A 17,496-nucleotide genomic window follows, 5' to 3' on the forward strand; every position below is an offset into this window, starting at 1 on the left:
CAAACTACCTGTGGTGTTCACTGCGTTAATGGACCCTGATCAGACAGGAAGAAATCAATGTTGAGCTTTCCACTCCAGACACAGAAACACATGCCATGTTCACTCACACACGATTCATTTAGGACTCTGGGCACATGGGACAGCAGCAAGTTGTTTTTAAAACAAACATACCAAACCATAACATACAACCTGCAGTGAAGCTGCTCAACATTTACATTATTCAGTCATCTAGCAGACTCCCATCCAGAGCGACCCAGGGTCAAGCGCCCCGCCCAACTGCACGTCGACATACCTCCCACCAAGTCAAATCAGGGGCCCGAACCAGTGACCTATCGGCCACCGACCCAAACTCCCAACAGCCAGGCCAACAACCATCCAAGATTCCCCCACAATTCCCCGAGAGCTGCCCATCAACCATCCGAAACCCCCTCTCCCTCCATTCACCACCCACAAACAAATAGATTTAGTGTTACAGGCCACAATAACTTTAAGACTCAGATTGATGACTTACACAGTCCCAAAGAGCAGATGGAAGTGAAGGAGGAGGACTTCTAAAAGACTAGTCTGAGCCAGCAGCTGTGACATAATTGTGCATTAATTAGCCTAGCCATGAGCCAGGCAAGTGAAGCTGGGCCAAGTCAGAACTAATTTCATTACACTGGCAAATGTAAACCAATGTCGCCATCAAGCAATTACTTTGTCTGAGCCAGATATGAAGGTTGTGGCCATTTGAAAGAGACCCGGTGATGGAGGAATGAACCAATGTCAGTGTGAATGTCTGTCTGGGTTTTAAAAGGCAAATATTGCTAACCCAGCCAAAAGCAGTCAGGGGCTGACTTGTCTAATTGCCCAGTCTTTTTGATGTGCTCCAAGCAAGCTTTTAGGGAACAGATTCAAGCAGGCTTTCATTACATGTCCTAAATGTTTGTTAGCCAATTACAACCACAGAACCAGCTGCACAGCATCCGCTTATTAACAGAAACAAGCTTCCTGCCATCCAGGACCTCTATACCAGACAGTGTCAGAGGAAGGTCCTAAAAATTGTCAAAGACTCCAGCCACCCTAGTCCTAGACTGTTCTCTCTGCTACCGCACGGAAAGCGGTACCGTAGCGCCAAGTCTAGGTCCAAGAGGCTTCTAAACAGCTTCTACCCCCAAGCCATAAGACTCCTGAACACCTAATCAAATGGCTACCCAGACTATTTGCATTGCCCCCCCGCGCTTTTACACCGCTGCTACTTTATCATCATCTATGCAGTCACTTTAATAACTCTACCTACATGTACATATTGTACATATTACCTCAACTAACTAGTGCCTCCGCACATTGACTGTACCGGTACCCCCTGTATGTATACATGTATATAGTCTTGCTGTTGTTATTTTACTGCTGCCCTTTAATTACTTGTTTTATTTCTTATCCGTTTTTTTAACTGCATTGTTGGTTAGGCGCTCATAAGTAAGCATTCCACTGTAAGGTCTACACCTGTTTTATTCAGCGCATGTGACTAATACAATTTCATTTGATTTTGCCATGTCGAGGTTTCTTTATTACATGACAAACAAAGTATAAACAAAGCACCAGTTAGTTATGTTACTCTATTCTGGACAATTGGACAGGCCAAGTGTAGCCGGTGACTTATTACATTAAATGGAAGCCTACGTCTGTATATGGCCCGCAGGAACAATCACCTCTTCAAGTGATCAGATACCTTTCCTGTAATCACAGCTAAGGACAGCTTTAGAGGGTATACAGGGAGGCTCAGAGCAGCTCTTTGAACTGAGAGAGAAACAGTCAGTGGGAGTGTTTGTTCATTGACGCAGATGCAACCAGACCCAGGGCTGGATCAGGACCTGACAAAGTTGATTACCACAAAGGGCCAATCCCATGAAGAGCACTACAGAATTGAACAGTCAATGCAGCAACACAGAATGCTGTGGTCACCCAGCTTGTGATTTGTGTGGAATAGGTGAGGCCCTGGACGATCATAGCAGGAAATGGGTAGGGCGGTTAGTGGTAGGTACAGCACTTTGGAATGTAGTAGTCCCTGAACAAAGTCCCCTGACCAAAATAAACAGAACCCCTCCCTGCTGCCCACGTGACTAACCTGAGCAGAAACAAGGTAGGGCTGCATTCAGCTATTCAAAACTTTGTGGAACGTCCAGATAGAAATACAGTGCCTGCCGGTAAGTATTCACACCCCTGGACCTTTTAATTTGTTGTGTTAAAGTGAAAATAATAATAATATTTCTTGATTAGATAGGTAACCCTCTGAGTCAATACAATTTAGAATTACCTTTGGAGCTTTCCACACCTGGATTGTGAAACCTTTGTCCATTATTCTTCAAGCTCTGTCAAATTGGTTGTTGATCATTGCAAGACTGGGGCTCCCGAGTGGCGTAGCGGTTTAAGACACTGCATCTCAGTGGTTGAGGCTTCACTACAGATACCCTGGTTCGTATTCAGGCTGCATCACAACCGGCCGTGATTGGGAGTCCCATAGGGCGGCGCACAATTGGCCCAGTGTTGTCCGAGTTTGGCCGGTGAAGGCTCTTATTGTAAATAAGAATTTGTTCTTAACTGACTTCCCTAGTTAAATAAAAACAAAAAAATATATAAGGGAACCATTTTCAGATCTTGCCAGATTTAAGACAAAAATGTAACACGGCGACTCAGGAACATTCCGTCTTATTGGTAAGCAACTCCAGTGTAGATTTGTAATGTGTTTTACATTATTGTCTGCTGAAAGGTGAATTAATCTTCCAGTGTCTCGTGGAAAGCAGACAACCAGGTTCTCCTCTAGGATTTTGCCTGTGCTTATGTAAATTGCGTTTATTTTTTATCCTGAAAAACTCCCCAGTTCTTAACACTTGAACTGCCGTAGGCCACATTATGATTTTATTTATCAGCCGACAAAAAGGCTATGACCTGCTCCTTCCCTGACTTTTCCTTAAAAAGGTTTGTATTTTACACTGCTCATTTGTCAGAATCGAAAATCACACACTGAAAAGTATTTTAGAGCCTTTTTTCCTCACACCTATTCCTAACTTATAAATCAGTCAACACAATGTGCTGTAACGCTTTGGAACCCAGTCAGGCACTAATGCAGTCTCTCGCTCTTCACGGAATGAATGAGAAATGGATAATTGTGCACCTTACTCCACAATTGCATTTAAATTAGGCCTAACTGAATAAGGAGGGTAAAGAGGTTGATTTCATTTAGAAACAATGAGTTTGTGTTATGCCTATTAAAAAATAAATTAAAAAAACAACAAAAAATTAAAATAAATAAATATTAAAAAAACAGCAGTAAATCCTTTGACTGCATGCCTTGCGGGTTGATACCATTCTCTTTTATGATTTAATTTGTAAAAAGAAGCGGTTATGGGACTGTTTTATTTACTATAACTAATCAAATGTATTGTAATGGAAACAAAAACGTGCTACATATTGCAGTAGACCTTTAGAAGAATGCTAAACATATCCTTGACTATCTAGCAAAGCAAGCGATGCCAGCCCACTTAATGAATGGCAAATGGGCAATAATTGTGTAAGTTACTTCACAATAGAATTTAAATTAGGCCTAACTGAATAAGGAGGGTAAAGAGGTTGATTTCATTTAGAAACAATGAGTTTGTGTTATGCCTATTAAAAAATAAATTAAAAAAACAACAAAAAATTAAAATAAATAAATATTAAAAAAACAGCAGTAAATCCTTTGACTGCATGCCTTGCGGGTTGATACCATTCTCTTTTATGATTTAATTTGTAAAAAGAAGCGGTTATGGGACTGTTTTATTTACTATAACTAATCAAATGTATTGTAATGGAAACAAAAACGTGCTACATATTGCAGTAGACCTTTAGAAGAATGCTAAACATATCCTTGACTATCTAGCAAAGCAAGCGATGCCAGCCCACTTAATGAATGGCAAATGGGCAATAATTGTGTAAGTTACTTCACAATAGAATTTAAATTAGGACTAACTGAATGAGGAGGTTGATTTAATTTAAAACAATAGTGTGATGATGATGAGTTTGTGCTGCCTATTTATCAGCGTTGCCGCTCATTTTAATAATTTGATGGCACACCTTGCAGGTTGATACCATTCTCTGACGTTTTACATTGTAAAAAGATGTTACAGGACTGTTTTATTTACTCTAACTATTACTAATTTATTGGAAGGGAAATGAAAACATGCCATGTGTTGCAGATGGCCTTTAGAATAATACAAAACATCCTTGACTCTATCCAAGTTGATGAGGGGGAAACAAATGCCAGTCAACCTGCACATCGAAACTACACCAAAACTAATTTCACACATAAGAGTTAGACAAGATTAAAATCGACAATAACCTGATGAGTGACAACATTAGGCATATCAATTGTCAAATTGTACATGAAGAGAAGAGCGCATCTTGTAATTGACAGATGCGGGGAAAAGAGCATTGCTTTATCAAATCCTCCTTCAGTCACATGCAGGTAAAACATTGTGATTTCTATATAGTATCTGAAAGAGAATATTCTGCAGTTTCTATGACACTTACCTTTGTCAAATAACTCCAAATTCAAGAGGTCCAAATGCCACCTTTTCCAAGAATATCCATGCTGTCCATGCATTAGGCACATGACCACTCACGCAGCAGCATTGCTCTGGCTACTATAAGCAAAAACTAGTACCATAATAACTAGTAACATAATAGCCGCCAGTGTCGAAACCAAGTACTTGCTCAATGGCTTTCCATATCTGGGGAAAGGTGAGACAAGGCCAGCGGCTGAGCAACTGTCCGAGACTGTGGTTTTGAGACTTGTGGAGCCTTACATGGGCAAAGGCATAAATGTGACCACGGACAACTTCACATCAATTTCCTTGGCAGACAAGTTGATTGCATAGACTAGCCTGCTCGGAACAGTAAATAAACAAAGGCGGGAGTTGCCTCCCTCTGCACAAAACATACCAGTGGAGGTGTACTCCACATCAGTGGAGTACCCACATCAGTGGAGGTGTACTCCACATCAGTGATGGAGAGTGGTAAAGCAACACTCACAGTGTACAAATATTAAATAAATAAGTGTTTGCATCCTCAGCACCACCAATAGCTTTGCCACGATTTTCGCAGTATTACTTTAGTGCCTTGTTGCAAACAGGATGCATGTTTTGGAATACTTGCATTCTGTACAGGCTTCTTTCTTTTCACTCTGTGAATTAAGTTAGTATTGTGGAGTAAATACAATGTTGTTGATCCATCCTCAGTTTCCTTCTATCACAGCCATTCAACTCTGTAACTGTTTTAATGTCACCATTGGCCTCATGGTGAAATCCCAGAGCGGTTTCCTTCCTCTCCAGCAACTGAGTCAGGAAGGATGCCTGTCTCTTTGTAATGACTGGGTGTATTGATACACCATCCAATGTGTAATTAATAACTTCACCATGCTCAAAGGGATATTCAATGTCAGATTTTTTTCTTTTCCCACCAACCAATAGGTGCCCTTCTTTGCGAGGCATTGGAAAACCTCCCTGGTCTTTGTGGTTGAATCTGTGTTTGAAATGTACCGCTTGACTGAGGGACCTTACAGATAATTGTATGTGTGGGGTACAGAGATGAGGTAGTCATTCAAAAATCATGTTAAACACTATTGCACAGAGTGGGTCCATGCAACTTATGTGACTTTGCACATTTTTACTCTGGGAACTTTAGGCTTGCCATAACAAAGGGGTTGAAATATCTAGAAAAACATAATCCCAAATAATCTCAATTGAATACATTTTAAATTCAGGACGTAAGAACAACATTTTGAAAAAGTCAAGGGGTGTGAATACTTTCTGAAGGCACTGCACATCATGTAGAACAAACAAGCTCCTCTGAAATGTAGAATAAGGACTCATGTCTGCTCTATTTATGACATTTCTATCTGCAACATTCATCAACATGTGCCTAGTGAACATGGGCCAGATCTCAAAGAGGAAGTCAAATCTTTGACTTATACATACAGTGGTTCCTCCTTTAAAAGTTGCAGCATACTGCGGCACAGCTTGCATGGTGCCGCAGAATTCTATGGCACATTATTTAAGTGTGAACCACTGGTACTACTAATGCTAGTTAGTGTTAATTTGACCACCAGAGGGCATCTTTGAGAAGCATTTGGTAGCCTGCAATAATAGCTGTAATAGAGGTTGCAGGGCACACGGGAGACTGGGGTTCAAATCCCCGACAGGGAGGAAGGAGTAGGCGGTCTTTGTAAATAAGAATTTGTTCTTAACTGATTCCATATGTGCTATTTCATAGTTGTGATGTCTTCACTATTATTCTACAATGTAGTGTCTACAAACAGTAAAAATAAATAAAAACCCTGGAATGAGTAGGTGTGTCCAAACTTTTGACTTGTACTTGCTTAATTAATATTAGGTTATTTCTATCCCAAGGAAAACAAAAAACCCTCTAGGTTACCGTTAGAATGGAACGTAAAATATGGCGCTGTACAACGTCACGGTCGGGAGTACAGTGCTGGTCTATTTAGCTAAAGAATCCAGTGTTCTGCGGGCACGCTGGAGACCGGGATTCAATTCCCCGAAGGGGAGGAAGGAGTAGGCTGTCCTTGTAAATAAGAATTTACCATTCACTCCGGAGCCCCCATCCACAAAGTATCAAAATACAGAGAGGTAAAGGTATATTGTCCTGCTAATAGCCCATAATGGGCTATTATAATACTGTACATGGTGTCCAGGTCAGGATAACCAAAACATTTATTTTTTTAAAGACTATCAGAAAGAATGTTTGTACTTATTTATTTTGATCCAAAGCCATGAATGAGTGACTCACTCAGCTTTATGTAGGTGCCAGCTATATGACTGTCATCAACTTGATAATATATAAAGATAAGGTTATTTAGTTTTCAAAAAAACAAGAGAGAGCATCTGAATAAAGGCCAAAATAATATTTGTAAAGGCCAAAACATTTATTTCTGTTTTTAGAGGGAGAGAAATGCTGGGCCAATTGTGCACCACCCATAAAGGCCAAAATATAGTCCTGCTAATAGCCCTAATGGTGCGTACAACGTGGCTGTGTGTTAAAGTATTTTCCAGTAAGCAACAATTTGTTTACCTTCATTAGACAACTTTGTTCCAATATTTCTGTAATTCAGTGATATTTATTCCCATAGTAATACATTACGGATCCATAACCAAATAAACATCAGCATTTTGAAAGTATTTTTATCATTATTTCATAAACGAAAGCATAAAGATGCCATTATTAATTACATTGTTTTAGTTTGAACCTGCAGACTGACACTAAGAACAGAACAGCGGGAACGTTTCCCTAGTCAGCGCCATTACCGCAATGCCCCTTAAAAAGTGTTGTCAGTGTGGCGGTCCACCCCCTCCCCCATGGGCTAAGTCGGTCTTCTGTGCGTGGCTCTGCGGCCCATCCTGTGCCCCCTGCCCTCGTGCCTTGAACCTTACGCACTTTCAGTGGATACAGCTGGAGAACTGCAAGGCAGTCCCATTGTGTGCCTCTCGGGAGCCATGATCAATATGACCAATATATATTGTCCTGCTAATAACAGGGTTAATAATATATCTGTGAGAATATCCAATGGTAAAATCCATATCATTCAAAATTAATAATAATCGCTTTGTTTAAAAAAAAAATTGCAAGATTTTGGAAATTATTTGGTTTTCAAATAATGTAAAATGAGCGAGAAAAAGGCCATTCTTGAACATGGGATGAAACCAAAAACCTACAGTCATCTCATGGGTCTCCCATTCGAGGCTGCCGTGGGTATTGAACCAGCATCTGTAGCAACACAGCTTAGACCATTGTGCCACTCAAGAGCTATACAACGTGACCGGGCGGGAGTGGCATACAGTGCTACAGTATGAGCAAAATAATATAATAAAAACCCTAGTGTAACATTTTAGTAAGTAATACTGAAGTCGTGCACAATTATCAGTTTCTATGTAGATTTATGTCACCCATTCATTGTCAGTTAGATTAAAAGAATAATCAGTACTCTAACTCCCCCTTGCGCTGGTCTGGAGCAATGAAGTGGTGATGCAGGGTACCGTACTAAACCATAAATTACCTCTAAGTCCCGCAGCGTAAGCTCGCAACTTTTAACTACTGATGCGCAGTATGTAAAGTTGAAAAGCCTCAGTGATACCGCTGGGCGTGATCGACTGGGTTTCCATTTGAGGATATCTGACCGTAGTGTGCACACACCTTCCGCAAGTCAGGGTGGCTTATATACCCCCTCATGTCAAAGTGAGGAAAATCAATGAAGCGGGGGTGTTAAAGGAGAAACCACTGTATCAATCAGAAGGTAACAGCCCTGGCAAGGTGGCCAGTGAGCATGACTTGGACTAAGTAGAGCCAGTTCTGGGCAAACAGCTAGGTTACTTACTCACTTCAGAAGATCATAGGCCTTGTAACATCCCCAGTCAGTAGTAGTGTCTGGGATTCATTTGATTAGAGCCAAGTAGTGTCTGTGATTCCTGACTTCTGTGAAGGACTTGAATTATTCCTATATAAAAGAGAAAAACAACTGTACTAGAGAGTGCTGACAACACTGAAGCCTTCTGGGGCCGATAAAACGCATACAGATCAATATCTCTGCCAAGGAGGACAGGGACGGTCACTAGGGACTAATATATCCAAAGACATCATGACAACTTCACCTTGACAAGTGACAACATGAAAAACACACCGCTTGAACTGCTGAACCTAAACACTAACGTAGCTGCTGCACATTGGAGATGTAAATAACCATTAGAACAGTCAGGACATAGGCTAGGCGGTCCCGTTTCAGCTGCAGCAATCTCACGCATGGTCAGCTTTGCGGTCTAACCGGTTTGGCAATGTCACTGCAGTGAGTAGACACTGACACAGAAAGAGACACACGTGATGTCATTCCCCACGGCAGTAGCAGTGTCCGTATGTACGCCACTCTGTACACCACTTAAATTAGCCTAACTAATCCCCACTGCCAGGGCATTAGGCTCAGGCACCTGTGGAACTAGACAGAGCATGCATGCCAAGTATCTGTCTGGTTATTATGCTTGCTTATATTGAATGGCATAATCAGTAGACTATTTCTTATAGGCCTACATGTATATAGCCAATGCTTTTGACCTTCACATGGATGCCCGAGTAAAGCCAACGTGAGATTACCCACAAATTATTCACTAGAGAGAAAGATCTGCTTCACTCAGTTTCATACTCAAAATTCCAAGCTGTGCATTAGGGACTAGCTCATAGACTACTTCAACTCCAATGCAGATCTGAAGAGAGGTAGACTAGGCTAGCTTTTAAAAAGCAACAAATGACCTGTTATGGGCAGGCAGGAAAGGCAAACAAAATGGAGAGTTAATGTTCACCTGGCTGCTGCTGTTTTGTGTGGCCTATCAAAGAGTAAACTAGAGGTTAGACTAGGCCTCCATAATGCACAACAGGTCCTGAACACTTGAACAAGCAACAGATAGTGTCTCTCTCACACACACACACACACACACACACACACACACCACACACACACACACACACACACCTCGGTCTAGCGCCATTTAAGTTCAAATGGTGAGCAGAGCAGGTAATGACCCATCTCTCTGTGCTTATTGGTATGTTTAGGTGGTTGTTTGACTGTTTTAGAGTCCTATGGCCTCTCTCCTGCATCAGGGAACCAGAACCTGACACAAAAAGGAATAAAGTGACAGGTGAAGGAAGCCAGATTTTCAGGTTTGGTAAGGTGATGCTGCCAGGAGATTGTGGGTACTTTCATCGAAATTAAAGTGCGTGTGTGACCGTGTGGATGCTCCTTCGACTGTGCCAATTACATACACACATTGCCTACATGGGTGACAGGTAGCCTAGCGGTTAGAGCATGGGCCAGTAATTGAAAGGTTGCTAGTTCAAATCCCTGAGCCATTAAGGTGAAAAATCTGCCAATGTGCCCTTGAACAAGGCACCTAACCCTAATTGTGTCAGGATTGCCGTTGATAATGCCAGACCCTGGCCGTGACCCTACTATCCGAGGGTGTCTCAGGGGGAGTTACGATATGCAAAAAACACATTTACAATTCACACGTGTATAATACACACTTGTACATGTGAGATCTAACATAAGCACCTACCTAATTTTTTATGTATTACTTATTAGGCTATAGATTAGTAATGCCACCTGTACCTGGCATTTGAAAAGTAACTTCTCAAACTGAACTGATGGAATAAAACGCCTACATCAGGCTAAAAATGCATACATAATTTACTTCTGGTGCTAAATCAGCTGCTCTCCATTTTCATTGTGAGATAGCGTTCATAAATATTGTAGAGAGCAACAACCAGTGCAGCTTATTCTGTACTCCCTGACATCTTATTAACGGCTTGTTCTTAGAGCACAGCATAATGCCGCAAGCCTGGGAAGAGCTTGGAAGACCTGGGTGGGTACAATCACCCATTGTGTCGGGTTCATTCTGCAGCACTGGCCATGTCCACACACAGAGTGGTGGGGGGGGCGCTTGGAATAATTTATTCATATAGCCAACTGACAGCAGAGCAGTAACCATTAAAAGTCTGAAACAATAATTAACCACATATCGTCAACTTTCCATTGGAAACAAATAGGCCCTAATTAACTAAATGTAGGCCTATTATGTAAATGTAATGTAATGTCTATTAATCAGGTAGCATGGATGTGACGATGTGCTGAATTGGAAAGTGAAGAAATCTATCATTTTCTGTTCAGAAACATTACAACCTCCTCACTAAAACCATGGACTTGAACCCAGACTACAGATTTTCATGACCTTTTGCAGTGAAGTGTTAAAGCAACCTATATAAAACAAAGTGAAGCAATAGCCTTACCTTTAAAAACGACTGACTTGCATACAACTGAGAATCTCGATCTGATAAAACCGTAGTAAAACAATTTCTTTCTTTCATCTTCTCTCTAGAAGAACCGGACAACTCAGACAAACCCTGAGGTATCCTATTCTACAGAGCTGTTTACCACCTCCAGTCAGCACTGAAGGAACTTGACACTTGTTGGAACAAGCAGAAATGGCTGTAAAGGAATTCCTGAGAGGTATTTGCTCCTCTACTCTCTAAATGAGTGGAAACTAAAAACGCCCAGCAACATGACAGTCAACTAATCTTATGTTTTACATGGTTACACACGCAGTCTCTTTCCAATTCAAATCACAACAGTAAAGAAACCAGAGAGATCAAACTGAATGAGGCACAAGGTAATTAAACTGGAGAAACTAATAATGCTGAATGAGACTTTGTTCAAGTTACGAGTATTTGTAACACAGTGAAACTAAATTGTAGTTTATCTAGATGGGGCTTGTGAAAAAGAGCTTACCTGAAAGGGTTATTACTGTTTGCTTAGTCCTGCAACAAGCCATTGTTTACAGCCTGGCATCCTTGATGAACCAAACCTAAACTAAACTATTCTGTTTCACCAAAATAAAGTTACCCATCAACAGAGGCATTTCCAATATCTCTAGGAACAATACTTACGATTTGTCATGTTGAATGTGTCCTTCGTTATCAAATAAGCATTTAAAATAAGTTTTATTTAGAGTCTCCCATTTTCTACCTGTGGGCTGCCATTGTAGTCCATTCTAGACCACGCGAGAGTAAGCTACCATGTAATCACCCACTTCTACAAGAGACCCTGGATAAAAACGGGTTTTAAACAGTTATTTGATAGCGAAGGACACATTCAACCTGACATTTACATTTTTGTCATTTAGCAGACACTCTTATCCATAGCGACTTACAGTGAGTGCATTTTCATCGTAAAATAGCTAGGTGGGACAACCACATGTCAGTCATAGTTACTTTATTGAGTTAAAATGTACTTACTATCAGCAAAGTCAAGTGTTAGTTCACAAAATAGTAGGGGGTGAATCGTAAGTATTGTTCCAAGAGATATGCCTCGACATGAAACATTATTTTGGTGAAACTGAATGGTTTAGGTTTGGTTGATCAAGGACCCCAGAAATGAGCCATCTGTAAACAATGGCTCCATCTGTTTTTTGCTGACATGATGATACACAATGTCCTGAAAACAATCCAACTGATGACTGTAGTAGACAAAATAGATCGAGCCCATTTAAAAAAGTGCCTTGTTGGCACTTGTGTGTGTGCGTCTGCTAAACTGCTTTTATGCCTATTTGATGGCATACAGACGGAAATATAGTATGGAATTGTGGTAAAGGTCAAGTCTATTCGGCCTTCAATAACCTAGAATGATTTTGTTCTGGCACTTGGCATTACAGGTGGGCAAACCAGAGCAGGGCTCTGACTGGGTCTATCATCAAGCAGAAATAACTAATGCGCTAAATAACTTACCATCAACTTAGTATTTAGTCGGCAAAATGTTGGCTGTGTCATTAACGTTATAATGGCACAAAATAATCGGCAAACGAGTTGTGTCATGGAAAATTGCAGGTGCACTGCACCTGTCTTGACCTGGCTGCATAGCCAGCTAGCTAGTTGCACTAATTTATCATATAGTTACTGTAGCTGGTTAGCTATAAGAACATTTAGTCAGACAGAATAAAGATTGACCTTAACTATAACGTTAATGAAAAGGCTAGCTAGCATTGATACACAAAAAGTATGTGATATGATAGACTACTATGTTAAAGTACTGTAGCTTACAAGCAAAATAGCTGACGTAAACAAGCAAGCAACAGGTGGCTATAGTAGTTTTCAGAATTCCGGCTAATGTCTGAATGACTAGCTAGTCGCTAACCAGTTAACAACTTTCCTGACCTAACAATGAACACAATAATGCATGTTCTCCGTGAAACGGTTATGTATCTTGAAAAATAATATATAATAGCTAGCTATGCACTTACCTTTGAAATATTGCTCCAAAAACTGGGTCGCTCGACTTAAATCCCCGTGTTAGCTACAAAGCCGGAACTAGTTAAAATAACCAGATAATTTAGCTACCTAAAGTGCCAAAACTCAAGCAACAACTAATATCAGGTTACTATAGTCTATACATTTTAATTTCTACATAGACTGCTTAGATTGATATTAACATACGTAGTAGCTATCTATCAATTTCAAAACTGTGCCCAGAAATCACTGTTGAAAGTGGACAGAGATTAGTGAGGCTGCACAGGCGCACTGAAGATGTAAAATGAGGCGCTCCACCTTTGCAGTGACGTGAACTGTAGGTTATTTGTTTTTTTGCGGACTACTATTGTAGATAGATGTGCGTTCCAAACATTTAGAGAATCCATAGAAAGAATGCACTGCTTAAATACGGGAAACAAACGTATACATCGAGTGTAGAAATGTTTAGCTAGCTCATACAAACAATGCGGCCACTCCGAGGATGGAATGGTAATGAAATGTCACGTAAAGTTTGACACAACAAAATGTTTGTTTGACTGTCCGAGGGGCATTTTTAGTGTTCCGTGGACCACGGAAAATAATATCCCTTCCCATCTCCAAATGACTGGAGTTGATTTCAAAATCATAGATGACTTTATGATGATAGGCCTATCCTAACAAGCGATAGATGGGCAACTTTGAAGGGGGTGAGGGCCACAAACAATCTTAATTCATCATGAGTTGGCGCAATTGCTCGCGGGTCTGCCCACATTCATTGTGCCCTTGAGCAAGGCACTTAAACCCCCCCATGCCTTTCCAAAATCATATGTATGTAAGTGTGTCTTTCGGAGGGGGTGGGGTTAAAAGCGGAAGTAAAATTTCGGTTGGACATTGTGTGCAATTGATCAATAAAGTGTCAAAAATGTGAGTACTCTGATCTCTGCTGGTCATTATGTGAAATTGCAGGGTAAAGATAACACTTTACTTGGTCTGCCACCTACTGGATTATTTAGAAATACCAGCACGATCTGACTGAGGGAAACGAGGGTGAGCGGGAAGGAGAGACAGTCCTGCTCAAAAGTAGTGCACTAAATAGGGACTTGGGTGCCATTTGGGAAAGGTACTATTGCAAAGCGAGAATGTAAAGACCTTTGTGCTATTTCACAAAAAGGCTTGGCTATTTTATTGTACAGGAACACATTTATTTATTATGCAGCAAATATAAATTGGGATATGTTTTATCTGATATGTCTTATCTAATCTCCAATAAAAGAAGGGGTGTGTATGGGCATGTGTTTGTGTGAAGGACAGCACTGTGCTGCTAGCATCTTTGCTTCCTCCACTGTCCCTCTACTGGCTTCTGAGTGGCGCAGCAGTCTAAGGCACTGCATCTCAGTGCAAGAGGCATCACTGCAGTCCCTGGTTTGAATCCAGGCTGTGTCACATCTGACTGTGATTGGAAGTCCCATAGGGTGGCTCACAATTGGTCCAGGTTTGGCTGGGGTAGGCTGTCATCATAAATAACAATTTGTTCTTTAAAGAATTGGGCACTTTTTACATTCGCCTAAAATGACATACCCAAATCTAACTGCCTGTAGCTCAGGACTTGAAGCAAGGATATGCATATTCTTGATACCATTTGAAAGGAAACACTTTGAAGTTTTTGGAAATGTGAAATTAATTTTGGAGAATATAACACAATAGATCTGGTAAAAGATAATACAAAGAAAAAAATATGAAGGTTTTTTTTGTACCATCATCTTTCAAATGCAAGAGAAAGGCCATAATGTATTATTCCAGCCCAGGCACAATTTAGCTTTTGGCCACTAGATGGCAGCAGTGTGTGTGCAAAGTTTTAGACTGATTCAATTAACCATTGTATTTCTGTTCAAAATGTTGTATCAAGACTGCCCAAATGTGCCTAATAGGTTTATTAATACATTTTCAAGTTCATTATTGTGTACTCTCCTCAAACAATAGCATGGCACTCTTTCACTATAATAGCTACTGTAAATTGGACAGTGCAGTTAGATTAACAAGATATTAAGGTTTCTGCCCACATCAGATATGTCTATGTCCTGGGAAATGTTTGTTGTTACTTACAACCTCATGCTAATCACATTAGCCTACATTAGCTCAACCATCCCGCGGGGGGACGCCGATCCTGTAGAGGTTAACTGACTCGCCTAGTTAAATAAAGGTAAAATAAAACAAAAACACTAGGCTCGCCAACACATATGACCGCACTTCTGCTTGAAGTACAAACCAGTTGAGCCACCGAAAAAGATCCTCGTCAATGGTGCCATTGGCGGTATTTCATGCTGTGGGGTGAGCTTATCCGGTACAATTTGGAAACAGAACCTGTTACATTTGCATAGCCTCTACTCTATGGATCAAGGGCATTGTAGATTGTACAGACAACATGGCAATTATAACCAGGGGTTGGAACCAGTTCAGGGAATAGAACCGAAAGCTGGAAATGGAACAACATTTTTTGAGTAATAGAAACAGTACCAAGAACGAAAGTGATCTCTAGTGTTCTGGAACAGAACCTTTATTTTCAACTCTTGAGAACTGATTACTAATGTTCTTTTTTGTTCCAAAAATATTCCTAATGTCTAGTATATCATTTCGTAATTTTGTGAAGTTATGATGTTAGTAATAGCCTAACTGACCAATTAAATGTGCTAAGTGGTTAAGCGGTGAGGTAAAATAATTAGCTAAATGTAAAAACGATGTTGACTTCAAAGGTAAAAAAAATGAACGAACAGGAACTATATGAACCATTATTTTGGGTGCGTTCGTAAATTCACTCTGGCAATCTATTCCAATTTCAAAGCACTCTCATCTGAGTGTATCAGAGCGCAGAATAACTGATGAATCTACGAACACACAACACCTGTTGAATATAAATGTCAGCAAAAAAAACGTTATTAAATTATTTCCAGAAACAAAGTTACAGTCAACGCTCTAGATAACATGAAAACAGCCTAACCACATCTGCTAGGATGAGTAAAATGGTCCAAGTGAGGTGTTCCCTCATTTGTGTCTGGAAGTAGCTAACAAGCTAGCCAACATTAGCCAGTTATTTCAAACTTTGCTTACATTTGTATACGATCACAAGTGTCTCTCTATTATGCGTGGGAATACTTAACACATTAACAAAATTAAAATCACTTGGAGCTGATTTCCTGGTGTTTTTATAGTCTTTTATGTCAAACAATAAAAAAGAACTTGGGGGGCCAAATCAAACCACCTGCAGGCCGAATCCTGCCCCCGGGCCACCAGTTGGGGAACCCTGCTGTACATCATCAAAGCATAGAGGTTTCCAGGTGCTTTTGATGGAACAATAATTTCCTCAATACTACTCTGACATCATACAGACTAGGGCTGGGAATTGCCAGGGACCTCACAATATGATATTATCACGATACTTAGGTGCCAATACTGTATGGCGATTCTCACTATTCTATATGTATTGTGATTCCATACTGTGATTTTATTGCGATTCAATGTTCCAAACGTATTGCTCACAATATGTCTGCTGCAGAGGGACAAATTCGAGCCATGAGATAGCAAGCAAACAAATTTGCTCCCTATTTAAAAACATGGGCCTGGGAGGCTCACAGGGAAATTAGTATCCACAGTGCTCCACCAATTATCAATCTTTCAACTTAAAACTGTAGTTATGTAACTTCTTTGATGACCCGACCAAGTTTACATAGCTATTTCAATGCTTATCGTTAAGATTATCTGATATGGGCAGAAAGCTTAAATTCTTGTTAATCTAACTGCACTGTCCAATTTAGAGTAGCTATTGTAGTGAAAGAGTACCATGCTATTGTTTGAGGACAGTGCACAATAATAAACTTGAAAATGAATTAATAAACCAATTAGGCACATTTGGGCAGTCCTGATACAACATTTTGAACAGATATGCAATAGTTCATTGGATCAGTCTAAAACTTTGAACATACACTGCTGCATCTAGTGCATCTAGTGACCAAAATCTAAATTGCTCCTGGGCTGGAGTAATACATTATGGCCTTTGTCTTGCATTTGAAAGATGATGGTACAAAAAAAAAAACTTTTTTTCTTTGTATTATCTTTTACCAGATCTAATGTGTTATATTCTCCTACATGAATTTCACATTTCCACAAACTTTAAAGTGTTTCCTTTCAAATGGTATCAAGAATATGCATATCCTTGCTTCAGATCCTGAGCTAAAGGCAGTTAGATTTGGGTATGTCATTTTAGGCAAAAATTGAAAAAAGGGTCCAATCCTTAAGAGGTTTTAACAAATGATGGTCAATAATATCGAAGGCTGCACTGAAGTCTAACAATACAGCTCCCGCAATCTCCTTATTATTCTGTAATTTGTGTCAGTGCAGTACATGTTGAGTGCCATTCCCTATAAGCATACTGTTAGAGCCAGTAAAGGGTGATTTACCATTTTTGGGTAACACGGTGCTATCACTTTGTCTTCCCTCCAGGTCTGTGGACAAACACTTCTCCACACTCAGATTAAAGATGTGGCAAATAGGAGTGGCAACATTGTCCACTACCATTCTCAGTAGCTTTCCATCTTGGTTATCAATACCAAATGGTTTCTCATTATTAATGGACAGCAATCATTTTTCCAC

General features: G+C 40.3%; 1 protein-coding gene across 7 annotated transcripts in view; it reads right to left on the reverse strand.

The window, feature by feature from the left end:
* LOC106570268 (phosphatase and actin regulator 4B) overlaps nt 1–13,144 on the reverse strand; it is a 48,448-nt gene extending 35,304 nt beyond the window's left edge. For 2 of the 7 annotated variants that reach the window (XM_045694764.2, XM_045694758.2), the window contains exons 1-2: nt 12,867–13,139; nt 8,405–8,524 (exon numbers count right to left, since the gene is read on the reverse strand). The gene's annotated coding sequence lies outside the window, so the exon portion shown is untranslated. Of the gene's footprint in view, nt 1–8,404; nt 8,525–10,860; nt 11,006–12,866 lie in introns of those variants that run through there. The other 5 variants (XM_045694760.2, XM_045694762.2, XM_045694765.2 and 2 more) reach the window with 5 other exon arrangements.
* Nucleotides 13,145–17,496: the final 4,352 nt, after the last annotated feature.

This window comes from Salmo salar, chromosome 14 (assembly GCF_965601325.2).
Source record: "Salmo salar chromosome 14, fSalSal1, whole genome shotgun sequence".
Lineage (NCBI taxonomy): Eukaryota > Metazoa > Chordata > Actinopteri > Salmoniformes > Salmonidae > Salmo > Salmo salar.